We start from the raw sequence: 7,789 nt of genomic DNA on the forward strand, positions 1-7,789 counted from the left end.
ATGTATATGCAGATTTTCTTTTCTTTTTTAAGCAATGCTCGGACTGTTCTACGTGAAACATCATCCGTCTGTCTGCCCTGCAGTGTTTACGTGGCGATAACATCACTGTTTCAACCATGTTTGCTGAGTTAGTTATTGGTCAGTGTCGTGCAGAGGTGGGTCGAGTATGCAAAAATTGTACTCAAGTAAGAGTAGCATTACTTTAAAATATTATTACTCAAGTAAAAGTGAAAAGTAGTCGTCAAAAAAGTTACTCAAGTAAGAGTAAAATAGTACTTGGTGAAAAGACTAGTCAAGTACACTGTAAACCTGAATTAGTTGACTGAGCTTTACTCAAAGACTGTATACTTTAATTTCAATATTTATAAATATTAATTAAAAGATATTTATGTTTCAATGTTTGAGTGTAGACTACTAAAAAAAAAAAGTACGGAAATTCAGTTACTTTACATTTTGTTTATTTAACATTTTTTCATGAAAATTTAAAAACATCACAAATGTTTTTATAAAACCACTAACATGGTTTGGACATGGGCACCATAAAGTGAGCATTATAAATTCAATGTAAAACATTTATCTTTTTATAAAATCACAAAGGACGACATCAGTCCTAAATGCAACTTTCTCAAAATACACAAAAATGCAAAACAAAAAGTCAAATACTAATCACTTTTTTTTTTAAATAGAAATGAAAAACAATTTTTTAAAATGGGTACAAAGACGATCAGCTTCCAAATAACCAGATAAAGCAGTCAAGTATAGGAAAATTAGGTAAACTGATGGTTAAATCCACCCAAAGCCTGTAGTAAACTTAAAGTGCTTTAAATAAAGTGCTTCAAACAAAGTGCTCAGTAACAGAGTGCATGTCCTAACAAACATTGCCTTATATTCCTTAAGAGCATGTAGGCAGGGGTTTCAGGGGTTTGCCGTCATCAAGCCACATGAAGATATTTTGGACAAAGGCAAATGTGTGAACCAGCTTCCTGGGGTCGTCTAAATGCAGAGCATAGATCAAGCCAAACAAAAAAGCAAATGCATCTGCAAATCTGGGAATATCACGCATCACCTAGTCACCTTTCACCACAACAGCCATGCTTGAGGAAGTAAAATGGACTGGACTGGCCATCGGTAACCACAGTGAGAAGGGCAACTGGAGTGTCAATTAGGGTCGACTCATCCAATGCGTCTGCCTGGAATAGACACAGTATCAATGGTAAATGGCCTGTATTTGTATAGCACTTTACACATTCAGTCATCTACCCATTCACACACACATTCACACACTGGTGATGACAAGCTACATTGTAGCCACAGCCGCCCTGAGGCGCACTGACAGAGGCGAGGCTGCCGGACACTGGCGCCACCGGGCCCTCTGACCACCACCAGTATGCAACGGGTGAAGTTTCTTGCCCTAGGACACAAAGACCGAAACTGTCGGAACCAGGGCTCGAACCGGCAACCTTCCGATTACAAGACAAACTGCCAACTCTTGAGCCACGATCGCCCCAATTAAATAAGTAAGGTTGGTTTGAGAGAATGTGACAAGCATGACCTGTAATCTAGCAAAACATTCAGCAGTGTAGTGGGTTACTTTGTAACGAGTTAGGGTACTCTACTTTTTTGAAAAATGTACATTAACTAAAGCTAAAGTGTTAGCTTCTTGCACTACATAATTTGTATGTTTGTTATTTTTCTAAACAAAAGTAATTTTTTATTTCATGACTTTATCTCAAAAAGAAACTAAATCTTGACTTCAGCCTGGTTTTTGGGCCACCTACAGCATAGCCGAAATGCTGTGATACGCCTGTGCCCTGCTCCTGACCCTGTGTGTGTGTGTGTGTGTGTGTGTGTGTGTGTGTGTGTGTGTGTGTGAGGGTTTTCTAGAGAGAGGGTATTTTGTTTGTACAATTTGTAAGCTGCTAGGGTATTAAATTGTATTTTAAAAAATCCATGGCATTTTATCTCACTGGCAGAATTTAAGTGATGCAAAAATACATTTACATTACATGTCTTAAAGAATTCTGGGTCCTCCTCCCGCAGGCATACAGCAAGGGCATGAAGTACTGCAGTGCGTTTCACGTTGATATCAGGCGCCTCCTAAAAAGGGAAAAGAAAAGTTCATTTAACACAAAGTTTTCAGGTGTCATTCTTTGGGGAGAATACATGTTTATGAAACTGCATGACATCGGACTTTACTAAATTTTGGAGACATTTCTTTTAAGATACAACCTTTCTGTCTCTTGTGACAAAGAGTCTGTTTCTTAATCATTTGACAAAAACCCTACACAGTATTTTAAAATAGTGTTCTGCAGATCTATATAGAACATGGGGTTCAAAGCAAGGAAAAATTGAATGTTTATCAGTGAAACTTTTAATTTGTGTTAATTTTATCATTATCAATATATGAAATCTGCACCTTAAGGGACTTAATGAATGGTTTCTTCTAAAAATTAGAAATGATTGAGTCATTTCACATCGTATGAAAATATAAATTTTTAATACAAATTTGGCCCTACAAAAATGGAAACTCAGTAACAAAGATAATGGAGATTCTCTAAACACGAGCGAATATCACAGTAAAATTGTTGATTGGGATTTACATATTGGATGTATCCTCAGTGATTTGGTACAATTATACAACATTATTTTATAAGAACTGAACAATTGATGAAACAACTTACTTATGTGACCACATATGAAGTGTTATAACTTACCACAAAAGGTGAACTGTGCCACTGACCCTTGGTAGATCTGCACATGATAAAAAAATGCATTATAAATACTAACACAGCTATTAATAATTAAACTGGCAGGGTATATTTAAGATGTTAATGTCACAAAATAAAATAGACTGCTAGAAAGAAGTACAAGGTAATGGTAATGGGGGGAGCCATGAAAATATATTTTTTCAACATGATTCAGTGTGACAAAGCAGGGGCATGATTTAAAAAAAACAAAAAAAAAAAACAGGTCTTTTAACCTAAAAATGTTTTAATGGCCATGAAGAAAGGATTCTTCAATAGATCTTTCAACTCACCTGTGTTTACTGTCTCCACCTGAAATTAATTGCAGTCTGAATTTTTTTTTCTTCTGTCTTTTTGTCTTCGGTCTTCAGCCTTGGAAGAAAAAATAAAAATATTGAAAACCTTATCAGCACACTAAATATACAACACCTTGCTATATTTCAATTGTTTTAGATAGAAGTTGCCACTGCTAGCTAAGTCACTTTTGAACGATGCAAATGAGAAGAAAAACAAAAACCTGCCGAACAATGAGGCTGCTGTTGTAAAAACGCCAACTTTCTTGCGTTGGCAAGGGGTCGTTAAAATATCACTGAGACCCTTTCTTTATGTGTGATTCTTAGTAAAACTGTGTTTTAATCGGTTAAAACTGTAAAACTAATGACATCATTGGTTTGAAAAAGAGCGCGAACAACTATTCACTACCTGGGTCTGTGCTTTTTAACACAACAGCGCATTCGAAAACAAGTTATTGGCTTCAACATATTAATATACTTGCTTTTTTACGGAAAAAATAAACATAACTAAGGTTCCGTTTAACTTACAAGTTTCTCCAAATGTGCGCTCCAGTCGCTTGAGAAGGGCAGCCATATTGAACAGAATTTTCTGTCAACGTCGTTCAGGTTAGAGAGAAAACGTCATGACGTAGTTGACGTACACATGCGGAGCTCGGAAAAAAAACATTTACTCAAAAATCATAATTAAGAAAGCAGTATTTACTCTTAACTTCTAAGCCATGTACAATTATAACTGTTTGAATCGTTAACAGAACAGAAAAGTTTTAAGTTGTTTCAACTTTGTGAGGAATTTCAATTGTTATACCCACAAACTTTATAAGTCAGGTAGACTGTTGGGGTTTACAGTGTAGTGAGTAACTGTTTGAAATGTCTGATTTATTTTTTAAATAAATGCTATCAGACAAACTAAAATATAAACAGATTTTACTATTTTCAACAGGAATATATGTAAAAACATCAACAAAATAAGGCACAACAATTCTAATTTCCAGATTTCATTTTTTCACAACATAAAGCTTTTTTCACCAATATCTACAGTAAATAATATAAATATATAAACAGTGCAAACAATTTCCAGTGACAAGATATGCTGTAAACTTTATATTCATTTTTGCTCCAAATGCCACAGCAGCCTAAGAGAAAACATTAGAATGAAGCATCTTCAATATATGTTCATACAAGGCAGCTCAGTTTAACATAAATTGTATGGGTTTGCATTTATTTCTGCATATTTAGCAAAAATGTGCCATTTCTTCACTCAGTGAAGTGGTGGTTAAGCTTCAGCAGCAATTTACTGTCAAGTTTCTTTCTGTGAAGCTGTAACTGTTCAGCAGTGAACAGGAGTCCTGCATGACTGAGAAGTCCATCACAAGCTCCAGATGCAGGAAGAGCTGTACTGATTTTGATCGACAGCTTCTTGATGTGAGGAACGCCATGTAATAGATCCACACCTCCAGTGAATGGACATGAAAGGTACCTCTCCAGCTCCCCTGCTTCTGGCTTTCCTGACCCCATGGATCCATCATCTTCGTCAGGTAGGCCGCTGTTTGTGCTGGCCTCATCCAGCTCTGAGTGTAGGTGATGTCTGATGAAGTTGAGACCTGTGGAAAGATGTATGGTTTTCAAAAGAATTAGGTCTGGTCATTATAGTGCTGTATACACTGCCAAGCTGCAGATGTTTGGCAAGAAGATTTGATCACACTGGAGATGTTTTTCACTAACTCTTGTTGAAAAACAATCTTGTCATTCATATCCCGCACAAACAGTTTGCAATGAATTCCAGATTAAGTTTAAAATAAGAACGCATGAAAGTCTAAGCAGTGCTAGCCAATGTTTGGCTGTTACTCTGGGGAAAGATAAGAAAGACAGTGATGAGAGCCGTGACTGGAGCTGCAATGTAGCCTCTAATCTCAATTGTACGTTTGTACAATATAATTATCACGTTCGTACAATACAATATTTATATTATGTATATTGTAATAACATATTATATAGTTCAAAGGTGAGAGGTATATTGTACCTACATGATAGTATACTGTACAAACATTAAAAGTATATTGTTAGAACAATATACTTTTCATGTTATAACGTGATATAGCTCTATTTTTCTTTTGCCTGGGTGGCAGCTCTACGCTTACGTATCTGAAGCTTTTCAATGTGGCCTCACAAAATTATCACAACTACAACAACCATGAAAAGAGTTGGATGGACATTGCTGCTCAATCACAGCTGCCTAGTCAATGTTTTTCATTAGTAATTTAGCAAAGTTGATTGTGTGCGTGTCTGTGTGAGTGAAAGACAGAGAGAGGGAGAGCGAGGGACAGATTTTGTATGATAAGCTTCATGTTATGGACGCACAGTTTGAGCACTCAGGTCGCACCAGAGCATCAGGCCGTATAGTGTGAGACCCTGCATCGTGACCTATGAACTTCTAACCCCTGAGATTCAATTGTACAGTCTGAGCAGGAGCTGAATAACGTGACTAAAAAAAAAAAAATTGCAGTGTTTGCCCAGCTTAATGCAGACTGTTTAAACTAAACAAGCTGCTGTTTGACATAACAAACCCTGTCACCCGCAGTATTGCCTTCTGTTTTAACCGTTAAAGCAGTAGAGACGAGCTGTTTGCATGTGCGTTGGACTCTAGCTTGTTTAACCAGGCTAGCTGTTAGCTTATAGCTCACGCTAGCTAACCAGCGAGCAGTTAAAAGGACAGCCGAAGCTGCACAAAACACCCACAAACTTATCTCACTACAATGAAGCGCTGAAAATATGACTCGCAGCTCAAGCTAGACACAGCTGCTGTAACATAAGACTGACATCCAGCTAACCACAGCTAAAAAGATATTTAGAGAAAACTTACCGTTTCCTCAGGTTACAGGAGTTGAGCTTTTTCACGGTGAAAAGTTGGTTTGTTTTGGCTCTCACTGAAGACACCGACACTGAAGACATAGCTGTTCTTTTGTACTGCTTTTAAGAGAAACATTCTTTGTATATGAGGCCAAGGCTGTTCATCCTCTTCAGCTCTAGCGTAGACAACTGGCTCTGCCATGTTTTCATGTGTTTCTTTAGCTGTGTCCCAAAACGTAGGCTGCATCCTCCTGAGGCCGCATTTGAAGGCCGATTACGTCACAGCCAGGCGACGAAGGCTGTCCCAATTCGTCGACTCCTTCAAATACAGCCGACAAATGCGTCCTTCATTTCCCCGAATTTGAAGGATGGGTCTGTCACTACCCGATCCGTACCGAAAACCCGATCGGTACCCCGCATGCGCAAATTTTACGTCACTTCCTCTCTTTGCCAACATTGCGAAAATTCAATATTTTTGAATGACACGGTTAACGCCCAGTTAGCTCCTAGCATTTCTCAACAGCTCTGCGTCCTTTTCGACTACTGGGACATTTAAATTCAATTCAATTCAATTTTATTTATATAGCGCCAAATCACAACAAAAGTCGCCTCAAGGCGCTTCATAGATACAGAGAAAAACCCAACAATCATATGACCCCCTATGAGCAAGCACTTTGGCAACAGTGGGAAGGAAAAACTCCCTTTTAACAGGAAGAAACCTCCGGCAGAACCAGGCTCAGGGAGGGGCGGCCATCTGCTGCGACCGGTTGGGGTGAGAGAAGGAAGACAGGATAAAAGACATGCTGTGGAAGAGAGACAGAGGTTAATAACAGATATGATTCAATGCAGAGAGGTCTGTTAATACATAGTGAGCGAGAAAGGTGACTGGAAAGGAAAAACTCAATGCATCATGGGAATCCCCCGGCAGCCTACATCTATTGCAGCATAACTAAGGGAGGATTCAGGGTCACCTGGTCCAGCCCTAACTATATGCTTTAGCAAAAAGGAAAGTTTTAAGCCTAATCTTAAAAGTACAGATAGTGTCTGTCTCCCGAATCCAAACTGGAAGCTGGTTCCACAGAAGAGGGGCCTGAAAACTGAAGGCTCTCCCTCCCATTCTACTTTTAAATACTCTAGGAACAACAAGTAGGCCTGCAGAGCGGGAGCGAAGTGCTCTAATAGGGTGACATGGTACTACAAGGTCATTAAGATAAGATGGGGCCTGATTATTTAAGACCTTGTATGTGAGGAGCAGGATTTTGAATTCAATTCTGGATTTAACAGGAAGCCAATGAAGGGAAGCCAAAACAGGAGAAATATGCTCTCTCTTTCTAGTCCCTGTCAGTACTCTTGCTGCAGCATTTTGGATTAACTGAAGGCTTTTCAGTGAGTTTTTTGGACATCCTGATAATAATGAATTGCAGTAGTCCAGCCTGGAAGTAATAAATGCATGAACTAGTTTTTCAGCGTCACTCTGAGACAGGATATTTCTAATTTTAGAGATGTTGCGCAAATGGAAGAAAGCAGTCTTACATATTTGTTTAATATGTGCGTTGAAGGACATATCTTGGTCAAACATGACTCCAAGGTTCCTCACAGCATTACTGCAGGCCAAGGTAATGCCATCCAGAGTAAGAATCTGGTTAGATACCATATTTCTAAGCTTTTCAGCGCCGAGTACAATGACCTCAGTTTTACCTGAATTAAGAAGCAGAAAGTTAGCGGCCATCCAGGTCTTTATGTCTTTAAGACATTCCTGCAGTTTAACTAATTGGTGTGTGTTATCTGGCTTCATGGACAGATAGAGCTGGGTGTCATCTGCATAGCAGTGAAAATGTATGCTATGTCTTCTAATGATGCTGCCTAAGGGAAGCATGTATAATGTAAACAGAATTGGTCCTAGCA

General features: G+C 38.5%; 1 long non-coding RNA gene across 2 annotated transcripts; it reads right to left on the minus strand.

The window, feature by feature from the left end:
• Window positions 1-531: 531 nt before the first annotated feature.
• On the minus strand, window positions 532-7,475 carry LOC146499194 (uncharacterized). Of its 2 annotated transcripts, none has more exons than XR_014870064.1 (6): window positions 5,898-7,475; window positions 3,566-4,638; window positions 3,038-3,116; window positions 2,715-2,751; window positions 2,007-2,097; window positions 532-1,186 (listed from the first exon to the last, which is right to left on the minus strand). It is a non-coding gene; the product is annotated as an uncharacterized LOC146499194 (long non-coding RNA). The 2 variants fall into 2 exon arrangements; XR_014870063.1 differs by having other exon boundaries at window positions 532-1,190.
• Between the last annotated feature and the right edge of the window lie 314 nt (window positions 7,476-7,789).

Source organism: Neolamprologus multifasciatus, chromosome 17 (genome assembly GCF_963576455.1).
Source record: "Neolamprologus multifasciatus chromosome 17, fNeoMul1.2, whole genome shotgun sequence".
Lineage (NCBI taxonomy): Eukaryota > Metazoa > Chordata > Actinopteri > Cichliformes > Cichlidae > Neolamprologus > Neolamprologus multifasciatus.